General features: G+C 49.2%; 1 protein-coding gene and 1 non-coding gene across 3 annotated transcripts in view; both read right to left on the reverse strand.

Annotated features, from left to right (window-relative positions):
- The window catches only part of LOC127584842 (histone H4), a 1,041,564-nt gene that overhangs the window by 142,541 nt on the left and 879,486 nt on the right, over positions 1-19,537 (reverse strand). The gene's annotated exons all lie outside the window — the stretch shown is intronic.
- trnan-guu (transfer RNA asparagine (anticodon GUU)) lies at positions 26-99 on the reverse strand. Its single transcript has one exon. It is a non-coding gene; the product is annotated as a tRNA-Asn (tRNA).

Consider the following 19,537-nt stretch of genomic DNA (forward strand, 5'->3'; position numbering starts at 1 on the left):
ACAGCGAAAGCTGCCAGGTCACCAGCTTCCCTGGGTGGGCTCGAACCACCAACCTTTCGGTTAACAGCTGAACGCGCTGACCGATTGCGCCACAGAGACACCCTGAAGGAAGCGGGAGTAAATGCGCTGTTCCCGGGTTGGGAGGCGGTGACCAGGGATCGGTGCTGGGATCCGGCTTTTCACAACCTCAATCAATGGTTTGGATCAACGAGTCACGGACAATAGAAAACAAAAAACGGTAGAAACACTCAGTACGTCGAGCAGCATTTGTGGAGAGAGAAACAGAGGTAACGTTTCTGATCGGAAACAGGGTCAGGAGTGACCAGGCCCACTACACTGGAGAGAATGTCCAGGTCAATGTCACAAATTCGTGAGGGAAACATTGAAACACAGTAAAAACGGTGGCATTTATTATAAGGAATTTTCACTCCGGGACCAAACAATCAACAGCCCCTCAAAATTACACCGCTTAATCCGGCCGGACCCGCAACTCCTGTAGTCGGCAGGATTCGTACCTGTGCGAGGAAACGCCAATGGATTTCTCGTCCATCACCTTAACCACCCGGACACGACTATCGCGCTGCCCACAGCCCAGCAGCCAAAAGGACTGGCCATGGGCTGGGATCAGTGTGTCCCGGGACGGACGGGGACAACACTGATTCCGGAGTCAGAGAAACAGGACTGATCCTGAACTATAAACAGAAACTGCTGGAAACAGTTAGCAGGTCAGGCAGCGCCTGTGGAGGGAGAAACAGGAGTTAACCTTGCAGATTGATGACCTTTCACCCCTGAACTGCGGGCGCGCAGTTGGACGGAGGGAGTCTCACTCAGAGCGGGACAGGGTTTCCTCACCCGCCATCACACCCCCAGACCTCCCATCCTGCTCTCAGTCTCTCTGACTGTGAGCATCAGCAGGGGCAGCGGTTACTGCCGTTCCCCAGCTGTCCTGGAGAAAGTGGTGCCGGGCCGCCTCCCTGGGCCGCTGCGCTCGGTGTGGTGAGGGAGCTCCCATTGGGCTCTCAGTGACGGGGCTCCAGGATACTGACCCGGCGCCCAGGCAGTGATGGCGATGGGCAGACTCTGCAGAGAGGTCTGCGCTGGGCGGCCGGGCCGGTTTCGCTCTCCTCTTCCTTTCTGATTCACCCGACGGGTTTGCCTGGTCGTCACCAGACGACTCCATGGGGGTGGGGTGGAGTCACATACAGTCCGGAGCGGATGAGGACGTCGGGTTTTCTTCACCCAGCACCCGAGAGTCAGCAGGTGGGAGAGACTAAGATCGGTTGGCGGGGCTGAGCTGATGTTCCGTCTGCTGTCATAGAGTATTGACCTGACACCTCTGTCTTCTCTCTCCACGAGCGCTACGTGACCTGCTGAGTTATAGATCATTTTTTTTCCCTGCCATGTCCAATTTCCAGCAAACCCAGTATTTACGGGCTGTTTGGACCCGACACTGGATATACAAGGGCGGACATGGACTGGGGCGAGACTGACATCGGTGCGTTAAATTCTCCCCTAACTTGCACAAGGGTATACTTATGGGTATTAAGTGGATGGAGGAGCCTTGGTCTTCAAGTACAGAGACCCTTAACGTGACAGCAAATGCAGATAAGGGTGTGACGTATTCAAACGGGGGAGCTCCTTCATGAGGTGGTGCATGGAATTTAACAGCAGGGTGGCTTTGTTCCAAACATGTTAGAGTTTGATTCGACCCACACTGGAGGGCTGTGTGGAGTTCTGTTCGCCACACTGTAGGAAGGGCCAGATTTCAGGAGAGAGGATGCAGAGGAGATTCACCAGGATGTGTCTTCCGTTGTAAAGTTTGTTCCCTTTGGAACAGCGGAGACTGAGACATAATGTAATTGGGGTAGGTGAAGTGACAAAGGGCATAGGAAGACTAGACAGAGAGAAGCCGCTCCCGTTGGCGGTGGGACTAGAACAGGAGTATATGGACTAGAGGTGAGTTATCGGAAAAGGATGGGAGGGCTGAACACCGAATGAACAGGGAATGTGGCCTGAGGGACTCTACTGAGGGACTACCAGCGTCCAGTGCGTGCGCTCAGGGTACAAACGGGAATATTCCTGTGAAACAGGGAGACTGAAACTCTGAATGAAGGCATGACATCGGTCTGTGCAGAAGAAGGGGACAGAATCTATGTGTCGTAGAAACTCTAATTTAATCTACAATAAGAGACGATAACTCCCGAGTTTCATTAAAAGGCTTTATTTATATATGGTACCATGGAGAGTGGGCAGCGATCCCCAGCGTCACCCAGACTCTAACCTACAGAAGATTGCAAGCTTAATTTATATGTTAAAACAACAGTAATATCACGTGACTAGTTCAGATACGGTTGATACATACTTAAGAACTTAATCAATGTGTGACATAGATTAAAATAATACAAAACCAACCAGTTCCTCTTATCGGGTGCTTAAGGCTGAGCTCAAGGCTGGTTTCAGCAGTCCTCTGCAGACCTGCTGGCTGCAAGCCCAGATTTACTGTTGACTGCAAGCAGATTTCTCTCATACAATGTCAAGTATCCCATCAGCCACAGTATAGTCAAAGGACACCATTTATTCTTCCACACTATGTCAGGAATGGAGGGGGTGTGAGGAGAGAGATTTCACAGGCATAGACACGAGCGAGTGGTGAATAGACAGACGTCACTCAGTGTGAACGCATCATCTGGGACATGTCGGGCATCTGTGGGCATACAGTTTCCTGCAGGCATCTGGAATAGAGAGAGAGTGAGAGCTGGAAAATGCGTTGATCCGTTCATCGATTGACCGGGAAAAGATGAGGGATGAGAATTATAATCCTTGATCTGCTTTCAGGAAATGAGGAAATAATCTCTCACACTCATTACCAACCCCAATTTTTGCTTAATGTTGTATGAATTTTTACTGGGGAATTCACCCCTGACAGTGCTGACGCGGCGAGTCTCATCTTTTGCAGTTTCCGATGTTCTCAAATTAACTGTGTCGGACATTGCAATTCCTGTTCCGTCCACCTGATGTCCCCATCCTCCAACAGACTGCATTTGCAAAACGCAGAGGAATTATTCAGTTGAGAGTCGACACCTACAACAGCTGATGAGCTGTGAATAGAGTTTCTTGTAATTCACATCAGCTGTGAATCAATCAAAACTCTACCTTTTCAATGATGCACAGCTTACCCCAAAATTAAGTCACACTCCCGGCCAGTCTCTAAGAGAAGAGATTTCTAATAATATCCGAGAGCACTCCGATCACACGGTAGTCGTAATGTTTCTGTCGCTCGCCCAGTTTAGTTTCTGGTAAATGGTAACACCCGGGGTTTTGATGTTCGGGGATTCAGTGATGGTAAAACAAGGGAATGCCGATGTTGGATGGCTGGACCCTCTCCTGTGGGTGATGGTCATTGCCTGGAACTTTTGTTGCGAGAACATTACTTGTGAATGGTCAATCCATCCCCGGATGTCTGGGTGCACGCAGGAGTGGGATGCTTCATTTGCGGGGATTTGGAAGATAAATAAATCGTCAGCGATCATCCACACTTATGATGGAAGGAAAGACGTTGATGAAACAGCTGAATGTGGCTGGGCCTGGGGGAGAAATCCTGCAGTGATGTCCTGCGGCTGGGATGAGGGACAGCTGACAGCTACAACCGTTTTCCACTGCACGGGAGATAACTCTGACCTTTGCAGTATCTTCCTTTTGGTTCCCGTTAACTTCAGTTTTATCAACACTTGTTGATGTCGCGCTTTGTCAAAGGCTGCATTCTCTTCAACTTTAGACACCCTCTGAGTTATACTAGAGGAACTCATGTTGTAAACAGTGAATAATTGCTGGTGACCTTCCAAAACTCTTTGGACTCTGGAACAGTTCCCTCTTGCACAGGTCACTTCTGTCCCATAGAGATCCGAGTCGTCCAAAAATCTGAATCCCTCCCCCTGCATTAACTCTTCAACCGCGAATTTGTCTGCCACATTGCCCTGTTCTTACCCTCCATCGCCGTGGCACGATGACTAATACAGATATCACTACCCTTAAGCTCCTCCTTTATCCTGTTTCCTGACTCCCGATATTCCCTCTGCAGGACCCCTTTTTCTGCCTGTGTCATTGATCCCATTGTGTGCAATAACTTCTGGCTGCTCACGCTCCCTCTTGAGAATGTTCTGCAACCATTCAGAGGCATCCTCGACCCTGGCACTAGGGAGGCATCACACCATCCTAGAGTACGTTCTGCAGCCACAGGATCTCCTGTCTGCCCCTTCACTATCTAGTCTAATATCACTACTGTGGTTCTGTTATCACCCTTCTTTGCCGCGCCTGTCATGGTGCCAGCGTGGGTCGACACTCTCTGGAGTTCAGTGAAATAGAGCTGGTCTCTCTGCTACTCCCACTCTCTGGAACCAGGGCAGTAAATGTCTTGTATCCGCTAAGATACTGGATATCCCATTTCAGTGAGAAGCTGCGACCTGTTGCTCCGGAATCTACAGCTCCTGCAGACACTCTGAGCTGATGTTCTCGAGTTGGAAAATCGGTAATGACAACGCATATTGCAGAAACGTTTAATTCCTGGACCTCTGGGGCATGTGCTAAGCAACGCAACACCGTGCTTTCTGAAATAACGTCTCTGCAGCAACCTGTTAGCTGTCGACTTAAACCCCCGTGCCGAATCTCCTCTGAAGCTCCTCCAGCACTATGACATCCTTCCCATATTGGGGCGCCCAGAACTGCACACAGGATTCTAGCTGTGGATTAACTCATGATTTATTTATCTGTGACATAAACCCCTTATTCTAAAACTCCATGTCACGACAATTGAAAGCAAGTCGCATGCACATTGCGTTTGAAAAAGTGAGACAATCTTTTCACAAAGGAGAAATTCCGACAACACTCTGACAGTTAGCTCAGAGCAGACCGGCAATGGTGTAATGAATGGTTTCAACAACATTCATTCGACGAATGTCCTCTTCCCATCCCCACGGTGATTGTTTTTATTCCTGTGTTTTTTTTTCAGATGGTTGAACGCATGACCTTCCGTTCCTGGCAGAGGGAAGGGGGATAAGTAACAGGTTGCAAAAATAGGAAGTGTCAGTTCGGTGAGCAGCCGGTCGGGTGCAGGTGGCGGAGCAAATGTCGTATTGTGGCTCCACATGAGTTTCCAGAGTTATGGAGAGATGGAGGAATGGGGATTGAAGGCAGAAAGGAATCGGTAGTGTTTCAGGATCCTTCATCCATTGTGGGGCAGAGAGGGGGATGATTGGTGAGACTGGCCGGTCTGTGGACAAAATACATGTAGCAGGGCCTTGGATAAGTAAACATATGAAGGTTCAGTGGCAGTGGATGAACCGCATGTCCATTTGTGTTGGTGAGGCAGGGTGTGAGAAAGGCATGGGTTTGCTTCATCGACCTGGGAATTATGAGCCCAGCAACAAGCCACTTTCCTATCTGAATTAACCCTTCTGCAGCAACCTGGTAAACGAGTGATTTCAACTTCGCCACAGCCGCTGTGCATTTGAGGGATTCACGGCCTGTGTTTCCATGTTCTTTTCTGTAATCCAATGCCCAGAATCCCCCTCAGATAACGCGTGTGCTTCCACACTCAGCCGCCACATCCATTCTCACCACCTGCAGTGGGGCGTGCACACCGCCTCAGCAACAAACTGGAAACCCATGATCACCGCACACAGACAGAAGCACAAACACGCACACACATACGGCCAATAGGATAGAAACACCGAGACACAGAGCCTGATACAAGCAGAGAGACAGAAAGAACCGACAGGGACTGAGAAGGGGAAACGTGCAACAATGAGCGTCTCCCTTTACAATTTCTATACAGCTGTGCTATACCTCCATCCATAAATGTAACCACTTTAACATCCCACTGTCGATATCTGGAATACCCCAACCCACCAGGGCTCGAACAACATAGTTCCCTGTCGTCACTGACTTTGATTTAGTCTAGGTCCTTTTCCATCCATAATAAACACACACACACACACACACACACACACACACACACACACACACACACACACACACACACACACAAACAGACACACACACATACAGACGAGCACACACACACACAGACGCACACACACACACACACACACACACACACACACACACACACACACACACACACACACACACACAGAGTCCAAAAATTCGGAGAGCCATGTGACAAAAGCAGGAGACATTTGTGAATGAATTGAAACCAATAACTACAAAGGGATTATTTAAGGAGGTACTCAGTGTCAGAGAACTAAATAAAAATGAATTGGAATTAGTCAATCGCCAGAGGAAGGAAGAGCATGGTTAAATTGCGAACAAAACATAACTGGCTGAGTAAAGGAACAGACATAAGATAGTCAATGGGAAAAAAAAGTCATGCATAAAATACATGAGGGGGAGAGAGCGAGGGGGGGGGCAGCAGATACAGATAGCGAGACAGAAACAGGCAGGGAAAGTCTCATTCTGTTCCTGTCAGTCTCAGGTACAGTGTGAGAGTGTGGGGATTCATTCTGTACCTGTCAGTCTCCGGTACAGTGTGAGAGTGTGGAGTTTATTCTACTTTCTTGTTTGTTGTTTCACAAATACGTTACTAGCTGGCTTTAAATAATTATCTCGGCTTATTGTTCAAACAATATGTAACGCAACTATATTTAGTTTTCTTTGGCTGATTCTTAAATATCATTATCTTCAGTGCAAGTTGGAATGATTTTGGTATAATGGAGTAGTACTCCGAGATTCAGAGAGTCAGGCAACTCAGAATCAGGTCATTCGGCCCATTCTGCTCATGCAGACCATCGATTATACACCTTCACTAATACCATTGTAAAAACTTGGTCTATCTCCTTACATACCTTGGGCATTCCCCTTCTCGGTTGGATAATCGTTAAATGTTCTGCCCGCTTCAACCAGTTACTGGGCTGATGCTTCCCAGATTCCAACCACTTTCTGGATAAAAATAAATCACCCGCAGATCCTCTCTAATCCTCCTATCCCCTGTCGTTTCTCCTGGCTGTCTGATTTTCATACATCTGCAAAGAGAATGATTTTCCTGCTGGCGATCCAATCACTGCTCCACTGTAGATCAGAACAGAAGTCTGTGATTGAATGGTGCCGGAATGATAAATAATGCAACACAGCCTGACACTGTGTGTGAGTGCTGGACCGGCCTGCAATATAATTCTGAGTTCATTGTTTTTGATAGCACTGCACCTCCTCTTCACTGACCACCAATACAAACGCACCTCATAGCTGACTCTCTAAACCCTGCTCTACTCTCTCGATAGCGTCGACTGTGTTGCTAAGCACAGCTCCAAAGCCATCTACAAAATGGCCAGTGACACCTCTGTTGTTGGCAGAATCACGGCAAAGAACGCGAGACGTGCAGGAGGTGAGATCCGTCAGCTGGTTCAGTGAGAACGACGTCGTGATCAACTTCAGCAAGACCAAGGAACTGATTGTGTCTTTAAGAAGGGAAGCCAGGCGAACACGCAACAGTCCTCATTGAAGGATCTGCAAGGAAACGGGTCAGCAGCTTCAAGTTGCTGGATGTCAACATCTCGAACGATCTTCCCTGGGCCTGGCACATAGACGCAGCCATGAAGAAGGCAAGCCAGCGTCTCCACTTTCGCAGAATTTTAAGGAGATTCGGCACGTCATAGAAGTTCTCAGCCGAGTATGAGAACTCCAGTGCACAGGAATGCAACAGGGTACAATGAGTGGTCACTCATTGAGTTCCATCACGGGTATAGATCTCCCCACCATCAAGGACATCTACAAGAAGTGATGGCTCAGGAAGGCGACGTCCGTCATTAACGACCCCCATCATCCGGGCCGTGCCCTCTTCTCGATGCTGCCATCAGGCAGGAGGTACAGGAGCCTGAAGACTCACACTTCAAGATTCGAAAACAGTTCCTTCCCCACTGCCATCGGGTTCTTGAACCGACCTGAAATTTCCCAATTCTACGTTATACGATATTTCTCTCAAGTTGCACTGAGGTTTTTATGTTATTTTTGGTAATTGTGTCGTGTACGTTGTGTATAATTTATGTTAATTTAATTTTATGTAACTTCGATTTGTCCTGTGTGTAACGCACTGTGCGATTGCTGAATAAAGTTAATTTTCATGGCATTTATACCCGGTTATGTATGGCCATGTCAATAAACTTGAACGAGTTGGGATATGAGGGCAGATCTGCATCGAACAGGACTGATCCTGGGTCTCACATTGCAGAACGTGGATGATTGATGAACTGCTGGGAAATTAGTCCCTCGGCGAAGCCACCTTTAAATCCTGGCCACATACTCCCAGCTGTCTGTGTGATCCTGTGATACCGGCATATTTTCGTCATTTATTACGTTTTGATGATATGAGACCGTAGAACTCGGAGATCAGAGGGACCTGCGTGTCCTGGTGCATAATTCATAAAATGCCCGTGTGCAGATACAGCAAATAATGTGGGAAGTTACCAGAGTGCGTAGAATTTCGAAAGCAGAATTGAATCCATAAAAATAAGTTAATGTTTCAGTTCTGTCGAGGACTGTGGAGACCATGTCGAGAGCAAACGAAGCATTACTTTATTTCAGGATATAATCCTGTTGAAGTCAATTCAGGCAATGGTTGACTAGACTAATAACAGGAATACAATAGTTATTTTGTGAAATAGGGTTAGAGAGCTTTGGGTTTTATCAGCTAGTTTTCAGAAGACGGAGCGGTTATAATTTGAAATACCTAGAAGCAATAAAAGTCTTGAAAGGATATACATTGGAAGGATGTTTCCACTGGGGAGAAAATCTATAACTCGTGGCTCTTGTCCAAAGCAAGTGGTCATTTATTATTTAAGTGTGAGATATTTTCCCTCAGTCGTTCGTTAGGCCACGGAACTCTCTTCCGCTCAGGGACATGGATGCAGAGATTTGCATAACTTTCAGGCTGCCGTCGACAGATACTTCGTAATAAACGGAGTGAAAGATAACCGCAGGTACATGGGAACGTGGTTTGGGTTCAGATGAGATGAGGGCTCATCTGCCTGAATGGAGGAGTGTGCTTCCGCGGCTGAGACCGCCCGACCTGTACCCTCCCCACTCCATCTTCAGAGATCTGTCCACATGCTCCCCGAGCTCCCTCGTCTCCTTTGTTCTTTATTCTCTACCGTTGATTGTTTGTCCCTGGATCTTATTTAGACTCTCCGCCAGCACCACCTCACTTCCGCGGATTGAACATGTGCCCCCTCGCTTTATATATCTCGCTGTGTGGAAACATATCCTATTATCTACCTATGATCGTAATAATTTGTGCACATCAAACTGGTCCCTCACCCCTCAGCCTCCTCCGCTCCAAGGAGAATAAGACAGCCGAGCCAATCTCTTCTTATGAATGAAACGGCACATGGTCGGCGACATCTCGGTGAATCTTCACTGCACGGATCCCGATATAACCACTACCTCCGCATCATGTGGCCAAAAGAAACATTGCCCTCAGTCGCTCCCACCTCCGGACTCTCCAGGAAGAAAACCTGCAGTCCTCACCTGCTTTGGACTCTATGTGACTCCAGCCCACACCAATCTGGTCGCCTGGTGATGCCGTCTGAAGCGGCCCAGCAAGCACGTCGGATGGATCAAAAAGGAGAAGGGGAGTGAAACCGGCCCGGCCGCCCAGCCCAGGCCACTCTGCAGAGTCCCCCCATCGCCATCACTGCCTGGGCGCCGGGTCAGGATCCTGGATCCCGGTCACCGAGAGCCCAGTGGGAGCTCCCTCACCACACGGAGCGCAGCGGCGCAGGGAGGCGGCCCGACACCACCTGCTCCAGGGCAGCTGGGGAACGGCAATAACCGCTGTCCCTAATGCTGATACCCACAGTCAGAGACTGAGAGCAGGATGGGAGGTCTGGGGGTGCGGTGGTGGGGTGAGGAAACCCCCTCCTGCCCTGAGTGACCCTCTCGCCGTCCATCTGCCCGCCGGAGTTCATGGTGAAATGTCATTGACCTGAGACTGTATTCCTATTTCTCCCCCACAGATACTGCCTGACCTGCTGATTATTTCCAGCAGTTTCTGTTTGTAGTTCAGGATCAGTCCTGTTCCTCCAATTCCGGGATCGATGCTGTTCTCGTACTTCACGGACCACATTGGACACATCCCACGGGAAAATTCCTTCTGCCTGCCCGCAGTAATGGGCAAGTGTTTAGCGCGTTGGGCATGATATTCATTCGGGTTTTTCCAAGCAGGTTCGAATCCTGCCGACGGAAGCAGCAGGTTTACCTGGAGTAAACAGTTTTGGGGGATCTTGTGGGGACTGCGGGTTTGTTCTCCCAGAGAAAAAATAAACTATGGGATAAATAAAACTGTGTTGACACCGGGTCAATGCTTCCGTTCTGAAATTTGGACGTTGGCTTGGAAATGTTGTCGGTGCAGAGGTCCTCGTTACTCCTGAAAGGCGACTGATCATCTGCCGCCGACATGAACACTGGGCCGAGCAGGTTACTTGCCGAGCTGCAAATTGCCATCATTGGCTCCAGCCCCGAATTTCGGGGCCCGGAGTGACTGACATCATCTGTTAGTCACTGAATTCCAGAGGGTTTTGGCCCACACTGCTTAACCACTCCTCACAGGACAGAACCGGCAAACCTATACCGTCGCTAGGGTATCCTTCGGTGTTAACCGATAGGTTGTTGGTTCCAGCCCAACCAGGCACGCTGGCGATCCGACAGCTTTTGATGTGCTTGTTGTTGTCCACTGGGGACTCACTTGGCTGTCAATGATGGAGCTCCAGGATTCTGACACCGAAGGACGGCTTTGAGTTAATTTGTTTTGTGAAAGGAAGAGGTTAAAGAGTGAGTGTTACATCCCCTGTGTCTGCATGGAACAAGTGCCGTGGGAAGTGCAGTAGTTGGCGGCGATGAAGCAGCGGGCCAGGGCGTTGCAGAGGGAACACTCCTTCGAATGCAGAACGGTGAGTGGAGGGAAGATTCTTGAACTTCGGTAGGTGAACTAGACATTGCGAAGGATGAGCCGTTGAATGCGGAGGCTGGTGGAGTGAAATGGAAGGAGCAGGGGAGCTCGATCCTTGCTTTAGCCGGATGGAGAGATGGTGTCGAAGAGGGGCAGGAAATACATGAGGTGTGGTCGAGGACTGTGCTGAATCTGGTGGCAGAGAAGCCACGATTAAGAAGGAAAAAGGCATCTTTTCGGCACATGTGAAATGTCTCGTCATTGGGGCAGGGTAACAGAGAGAAAGGGACGGGGAGAACACAATGCAGTCCTTACAGGAGGCAGGATGTGAGGAAATACCGTCGTCAACGTGGTGGGAATATGTGGGGCTGTAATGTACATTTACCGCTGACCTATTCCCTGAGATCGAGACGCCGAGATCCGGAGAGTGAATGGAAAACTCAGAGATGGACCTCGGGGAATGTGAACGCGATGGATCTGGCAGCGGGAGTGCAGGATGCAGCATCAATACCAATCAATGCCCCTGAAAATAGAGTTTTGTGAGGTGCCGGATAGGGATGAAGCAAGGGCTATCTCGCGAGAAGACAGATATATCCTGGGCACACGGGAAGGAATCCCGAAGATAGTTCTTCGATTGGCAGAAAGCAAGTGCAGTTGTTTGATGTGAGGTCGTGTTTAGCCAGGCAAATGTGTTTATTAGAAACAGGAGACTATTTGGCTTCTGTTTGAAAATGTCACACCATTCTAGTGTGCGATAGAGTTGTAGAGGAATTCTATGTCCATGTAAACAAGAGCTGGTAAGGACCGGGATTTAGAAACTGTGAAAATGACGGAGGACATTAGATGCGTCGGAGGGATTAGGCACGGGAGAAGTGATGGAGTGAAGGTAGGAAGAAATAAGTTAGGACGGACAACACCAGGCTGCTGGGACAATTCTGCTGTGGACATGGGAGAGGAGGGAGAAGCAAGTTGTGCGTGGGTGGAAGTTCCGGAGGGAAGATTTTCCCAGGATATTAGATCCGGGACTGTCAGAATACAATGGCCTAAATTTCTTAGGCCGTGTCATGGACCAAGGGATGGATGAGGATGTGCCTGAGAATTATGTTTGGCCTCTGTGTGAAAGAATCCATTGGTTTCATGGCGATATTGACTTTGCTCTCCAGTGAGCAGGGGTCCTGTATTTTTGGAACTGCTTTGGTGAGAATGAGCAATGGATCTGGAAAGGCAAGAATAGATATGGACCATATAGTGATGAAGGTACGGTGGAAATTCATAGCAAAGTTAGAGCCCAGATCGACGGTCCTGTTCTGTAATCGTCCCTGTTTGATGGGTGACTGGGTGACTTGCAAAATCCTTGGCGGGGAATAACACGGGGGTGTGACGTCGTGCAATATGGGTCAGGAAGGCCGATTGTCTCCCTGAAGAGCAGTGGTGAATCAGATACATTTTACGACAATCCGGTAGATATGAGAGTCAATGTGTTATCCCATCCACTGGCACATTTCCTGATTGTTAGCTGAATTCAAATTCCACAAGTGTTTTGTGGAGGCGACACACCCAAGCGCCTTCCAATTCACCCAGTTCAGAGTTCATCTGCTTTGATATAAGAAGAAAAGCTTCACCTTGCCCACATGACCAAAGCTCCGTTGTCCCTCGTAACAGATGAAGGATCATCGATCTAGAACGTTGATTGTTTCTCTTTCCGCAGAAGCTGCTTGATCTGCTGAGAATCTCATGCATTCTTAGTTTTCCAACTTCTCCAGTATTTTGCTTACGAATCCCACATTCCGTTAGCCCCGACGCACCTTTTAGTACGTTGAGTTATGAAAACATCTGCATTCCCTGTCCCCTACCCGTCATGTCACTGGGCCTCACCTGTCAGACGAGCTCCAGTCTCCCTCTTCAGACAAACACGGGAAGGCTGACCTTATGTTTATACAGAACAGTGAACGGGACAGAACATTTCGGGACATATCTTTGCAGGGACATAAGGTACATGATTGAAACCGTGAGAGCTGTCCCCTTTAATATGTATGACGAGTTTCTTGGCTGAATTTGGAGATTTTAATGGACGTCACAAGGTGGAACAAATGGCACCGAGTCGGGAAGGTTTGGGACGTTGGGGATTGTGATGAATTTGGCTTTGTTTGCTCACGATAATGTCAGCAGTATAGGCGTGTTTAGCTGCGCCAGTAATCGAGGGAGAAAAACTGTAGAAACGCTCTTTTCACCAGAGTCTCACCTCAGAGATCAGCCTCCTGCCCCTATAAACGTCCCACCATGTGGAACTTCTCCGGCCCAGATCTCAGGAAGGAGTTGACCTCCAACGGCAAACACCCTTCCCCCCAAGACCCACGCAATGAAGTGTGAGTACAGCGCTAATGATTGTTCTGGGCTGAGTCTGTCATTGGTCTCCTTCAGGAAGGAGTTCCAGCGGCCAGGACATTGTCTGATCCTGTCACCACTCATCCCCTTCCCCACAATCAGCCCACCCACGAGGCACCGAGCGACAAGGAAACAGACACAGGGCAGAAGATATTTTATTAATTGATTTTCAATCTCTGTGAACAGCATGTTTGATATTTGATTCACTGTGGGGATGATGTCACAGCGCGCTGTTCTCGGATACATATCTGGGATTGCCAAATTTTACAACATCGTGGTGATGTCGTTTATAGTATATTCATGTGAAGAGTTGTTAACATTTGGCGAGGGCGGGACGCATAACTGGCACCCCGGATAACCCGCCGCAAACGCAGCTGCAACTGGTGAAAATCTGCTCAGGGATAGGGTATATTTATAATCAGACCGTGTCTGGAACTGTGTCTATGATTTGATTAATTTCACAATGAGTTTCACGGGATATTTCACCGCTTTCTTCAGCTGCTCTAGGAACTTCCTCTGTGTCCGGACGTAAATCGCCGTGTTGGTGCAGGTGCTGAGAAGCTGGAGCATGGCTGCGACTGAAAGGAAATCATTGTCTGCGCAGTACTGAGCGCCCAGAACACGCCCATACACAACATATACAACTAATGTACTCCACAACAGCATGAGACTGCCGGATATGCTGAAGAGTAAAACGATGGGTTTCCTTCTGTTCTCCATCTCCGGGTCCTTGTCATTCTCTCCATTGCTGCATCTGACTAGCCCCCCACTGATTCTACCAGTGACTAAAATATACCTGGCGGTCAGTGAATTCATTAGCAATAACAAAAAGAACGGGAGACAAGGGGTTAGAGCAAACAGAAGCAACTCAAATGACGTCCATGAGGTTAAATTTAAGAAGATCCATTTCAGAACACACCCACGGGGTACACTGCCGATGGTATCTGCTGGGTCCAATGAAAGGTACCATGGAACGCTCAGAAAACAGATCATCACAGTCACCATGCCGATAACAACAGTCGGCGTTTTCTCGGTAAAAAATTTTTGCTTTCAGCGTCTGACAACAAATAGCCACAAACCGATCAAATGTGAAACCCACGGTGAACCAAACAGAGCTCACAATGGCTGCATTCTCCAGGACATAGTTAAGGGAGCACACGGGGTTGATGGTCAGGAATAAAAGTGCATTTCAGCGATGACTCTTGCTATGACGTCAGTGATGACGACCATGAGATCGGCCGCTGCCATTCCCACCAGGTAGCGAGTGATACATTTGGAGAGACCTCACTTCCCTCGGGACAGGATCACAACTGCCAACAAATTCTCTGGAAGAGAGAAAAAAAGCAGACATAATATTTTCCTTAAATCAGCAACAATAACTGCTGAAATAATTCCCGACAGACACCGAGAATGGAGTTTTCAGGAAAAAATGGGAAATTAATAATTCGTCCTGGGAAGCTGAGGAAAAACAAACCATCATTCCGCACAACGCCAGGAACACGCGGTCGATCCCATCCCCCGATGCTGACTGGGTGAAGCTTCCACCTTCTTCGCATGACCGATTCGCATCCCAAAGATGTTTCAGTGTGTTAACAGACCTTCTGTAAATTCCTCCACAGTGCAGAGTGATGGTAAGAGGACTACCACGGAGGGGTGAGAATGTGAGGGGGAATAAGCTGCTGCACTGCAGTAAACATGAGGGAGAAGCGACTGACGGGATTCTGCTTTGGGAATAACGTGGAGTTAATGGTTTGAATGGTCTCCTTCTATGCCGTAATAAACGCCAAAAATAGTGGGGACCGGGAAGGTGAAGGAGCAGTGGGGACCGGGCAAGGAGAAGGTGCAGTGGGAACCGGGAAGGGTGAAGGTGCAGTGGGGACGGGGAAGGTTGAAGGTGCTGTGGGGATCGGGCAGGGTGAAGGTGCAATGGGGACTGGGCAGGGTGAAGGTGCAGTTGGGACCGGGCAGGGTGAAGGTGCAGTTGGGACGGGGCAGGGTGAAGGTGCAGTGGGGAGCGGGCAGGGTGAAGGTGCAGTTGGGGCCGGGCAGGGTGAAGGTGCAGTGAGGACGGGGCAGGGTGAAGGTGCAGTGGGGAACGGGCAGGGTGAAGGTGCAGTAGGGAGCGGGCAGGGTGAAAGTGCAGTGGGGACCGCGCAGGGTGAAGGTGCAGTGGGGACTGGGCAGGGTGAAGGTTCAGTGGGGACCGGGCAAGGTGAAGGTGCAGTGGGGACTGGGCTGTTTGAAGGTGCAGTGGGGACCGGGCGGGGTGAAGGTGCAGTGGGGACTGGGCAGGGTGAAGGTGCAGTAGGGAAAAGTGCCTGCACTAATTTCAGATGCCTGACTGACATTCCCTACCACCTTTGAAGATCTGTGCACGCACAATCTATTTGACAGAATGGTTTACGTTCAAACAGAATAACATCATGGATTTAGATACCACAGTTTTCGTCGAACATTTACATCAATTCACCCCAGGTTCGACAATTCATCTTCACACATTGTGTAACTTCCAGCAGCGAAGGAAAGGACGAACTCGCCCGTCTTTGGGTGAGAGTGGAAACCAGTGCATTCGGAAGGAATCAACGCGCTGACAGGGAGAATGTGCAAACTCAACACAGACAGCACCCAAGGTCAACGTCAACCCCTGATCGCTTGAACTGTGAGGCAGCAACTCCAGCAGCCGAGCCACTGCGCCGCCCATAGAGAAGAGGCGTTCAAAATCTGCCACCGAGCACAGTAATGAGGTTTAAGACAGTGCAAGACCAAGACCAAGAGAAAAAATCAACAGATCTCCCACCAGCTGCAACACTGTACATTCACAGTGAAACAAATACGGTGAGGAATGTCGAGATTGTCAGTGAACGAAGTCAGGAGATCTGAGGCGTGCAGAGGAGTCAACATCGATTGTCCGGTAAAATGAGTGACAATGGAAAGTTTACCGCTGACTCCACATTCCTCTGTGTGAGACACAACTTGCACCGCACCAACCCATCCAGCTCCCCTTCCAGCAGCTTCTTCCTGTGTGTGCTCTGACACCAGACAACGTTGCCCAGTACCGTCACCCCCAGGCTCTGTGTCCAGCAGCTCACAGGCCCATTCCCAACTGGAACAGATGCTACCTTTCTCCATGCCCTTTCTCACCTCACACCACTGTGGCAGAACTGATACCCACAAGGGGCCAGCTATTAAATGACCTTCTTCAGTCAGCTGGTGCGAGGGCTCTGGAACCACAAGGGTTCCCTTCACAGAGCAACCAAAGGATGAGGCACAGATCCGGACTTGTGCCTCGTCCGTCAACCAATTCCACGCCCCAGATCTGATGTCATATTTGGATAGAAGTTGGGCCGGGATTGAAATGTACTCAGTTCCGGCAATAACACGGCCCAATCTCTCTGGAACACAGTCTGAAATGTACTTCAACCAGGAACAACGGAGCACAACTATCACCACAAGACGCAAAGAGAACTGCAAAAGCTGCTCTATTTCTGGAGTCGGTGCATCACAACCACAGACCAGTGGGGAAATAATAAAAAAAAGTGTGGATTTTGAATATCTAAAATAAAAACCTTAAACTGTGCATAACTGGAAATGCTGGAATATACTGGGCAGATCCCAGCAGGTCAGACTGAACAATGTTACCCCAGACTTTGATACAGCAATTTCCCAGCAGTATCAAAGACACATACCACTTTACGCAGATTGTTAACTCCCTGACCGTGACCCCTGATGCTACCCTCTTTACCATTGACATTGGAAGCCCGTACGCAAAGAATCAGAGAGGGACCTGAAGGCTCTAAAAAATATCCAAGGAAAAAACCCTGACACTGACAGACCAGATGAAGCTTTGGGGTCAAGCTACCTTAGCTGGGCCTGACGCACGAATTTGAATTCAATGCCGAATGCTGAATAAAAGTCAAAGGAACAACAAGGGGGAAGAAGTTTGTCCCAGCTTATGCCAAGAGGTCTATGGCAGTCTGGGAAGAGACAGACTTGCAAAAGTGCCCCAGGCGACCAATGTGTTATTGCAGTAATCTAGATGACATTTGGGGAGTGTGGACACATTCTAAAATGGATTGAGTGGAAGGCATTCAAATCTTTGTCAACCGTCACCCAAAGTCAAAGACATAGCAATCAAAGAGATAATTGATATTCTTGACACCACCATTTTTAAATTGGCATTAGAAAATGAGGGCCATAAATTCGCTATCAGAGTCTTTTGAAAACAACAGACAACCACACCCCTGTGCACACTACAAACCACCATCTAAAACACACCTTCAGAGGCAGGGTAACATCACAACGGACTCACTTTCATCACATTTGCATTAAGTGGGAGGACCTCGAACAATCAACTTCACCACATCATTCGGACTTCACATTAGCGTGGACTTCACACCATAAGCAACACATTACGCAAAGGAGCTCAACTCTCCTTTCAACGGTAACATCATCTCACCCAGTTGCAGACCTCCCCTGTGTTCCACCCATTGCCCTCCCCACTTGCTCTGCCACTCATATAAACTTGCTTTCTCCCTTTCTCAGTCCGAATCAAGCGACTTTGACCTGAATCCTACACTGTTTCTCACTCCACAGGTGCTGCCTGACCTGCGGGGTTTTGCCAGCAGTTCAGAGTTTTATTACAGACCAGCGGGGATTTATCCCGGAATGTGAAAATATTCCACGCCGCCTGCAAATAAAGAAAGTGAATGGAAGTGAAGCTCGAGCGTGTCTCGGGCAGCCGAGCGACAACCACGACTCACACCCGGGCGGGAGCATTAACGGCTGATCTCCAGTGCCTGAAAGAGAAAGGAAGTCATTGACAGCAGGTTAGTGTCCCTCAGTGCTGTAACAGCCGGGAGACCCAGGGACACCCATCCTGGGTTATCTCACGGTGTATTTCACAGACTGGGACTATCAGCGTGTTACTCCTCTCTGCCCACACACCCAGAATGTACACTGTAAACTCACACCGTCACTGCTGACCTGACACTGGCGGCTGGTTTACACATCACACTGCAACCACCTTCAGGGGTCAAAGTACAACACGGCAACTCTGCCTGAGATCACAGTTTGAATGAAGACACCGGGTTAAATAAAAAGCAACAGCAAGATTGAGCAGATCTCACCCACAGAATTATACAGCAGTGTAACAGACCATTGATGCGGCACACATCCATCACCAGCACTTACAGAGTTAACAGAGATGAACAGGGTGAGGACCTGTGTGGAACTACGCACCAGGAACACCGACAACTGCCAGAACTGGATAGTAAATGTCCAAGCATCTGGGCTCCCATGTTCTCGGAGAAGAGGTGATTCCCCTGTTGATGGCAACATTCCAGGCCCGTTGCCAAACCAGTGCTGACATGTTCACGGCAGCTCTTATTATAGAGGAGAGAACTCTCCAGCGGCACCATTCTCCTGATCTTTGATGTTCGTTACACTCACCGAACAACCAGGTTACATCAGCTGCTCCCAGAATAGCGCATCTTTGGGAATTTTAGACTTAAAGTGACAGCCAAAGATCAGAACGTAATATTTGGCAGAGAGCACTGGGTAAAGTGTACAGGGGCTGTGCCCCCTGAGGGAAGGGATCAATGAGGATCCCGGGGCTTCACTATTTGGGGCCGATACTGCTTCTGACTGTGTCCTACTCTGGCCATACCGGGCTCTGAGGTCAACAGTGACTTAGACTGCATGAACTCATTCTTGTGCTGCAACTGTGGGAATGTGTAACCAGCGGACGGAGGTTGGAACAAAGTTGAAGGTCGATGAGGACAGGTGTTGGGAAATCTCACATCACGTGATCATCTTCCCACAGCGAGGGGAGGACGGCTGCCGCCCTTACCTGGCAGGTCCCTGTGTGACTCCAGTCCCAGCAATGTGGTTGTCCCTGCAGTGCCCGTGTCAGGCGGCTGGTTGTACCGATGCCCGAGGAGAGAAAAGGGCCACGATACACAGGGCTGTTGGGAATGTCGGACACAGGGGTGTCCGAGGGCAATGGGTGTGGGTAAGGGCCTGGGGGGAGGTCTGTACGGGCGGCTCCTGGTCTCACCTGCGTGAAAGGTAGGTGTTTTATATGGTTCACTGAGCCCCGCGTATCAGTGAGGAGGACCAGAGAGTTACAGGGCTGTGTTTGCCGCTGACCTGTGCTACCCTGAGCCCTGAATGAACTAGAACGGTCCCATCCGATTTATA

Source organism: Pristis pectinata, chromosome 31 (genome assembly GCF_009764475.1).
Source record: "Pristis pectinata isolate sPriPec2 chromosome 31, sPriPec2.1.pri, whole genome shotgun sequence".
Lineage (NCBI taxonomy): Eukaryota > Metazoa > Chordata > Chondrichthyes > Rhinopristiformes > Pristidae > Pristis > Pristis pectinata.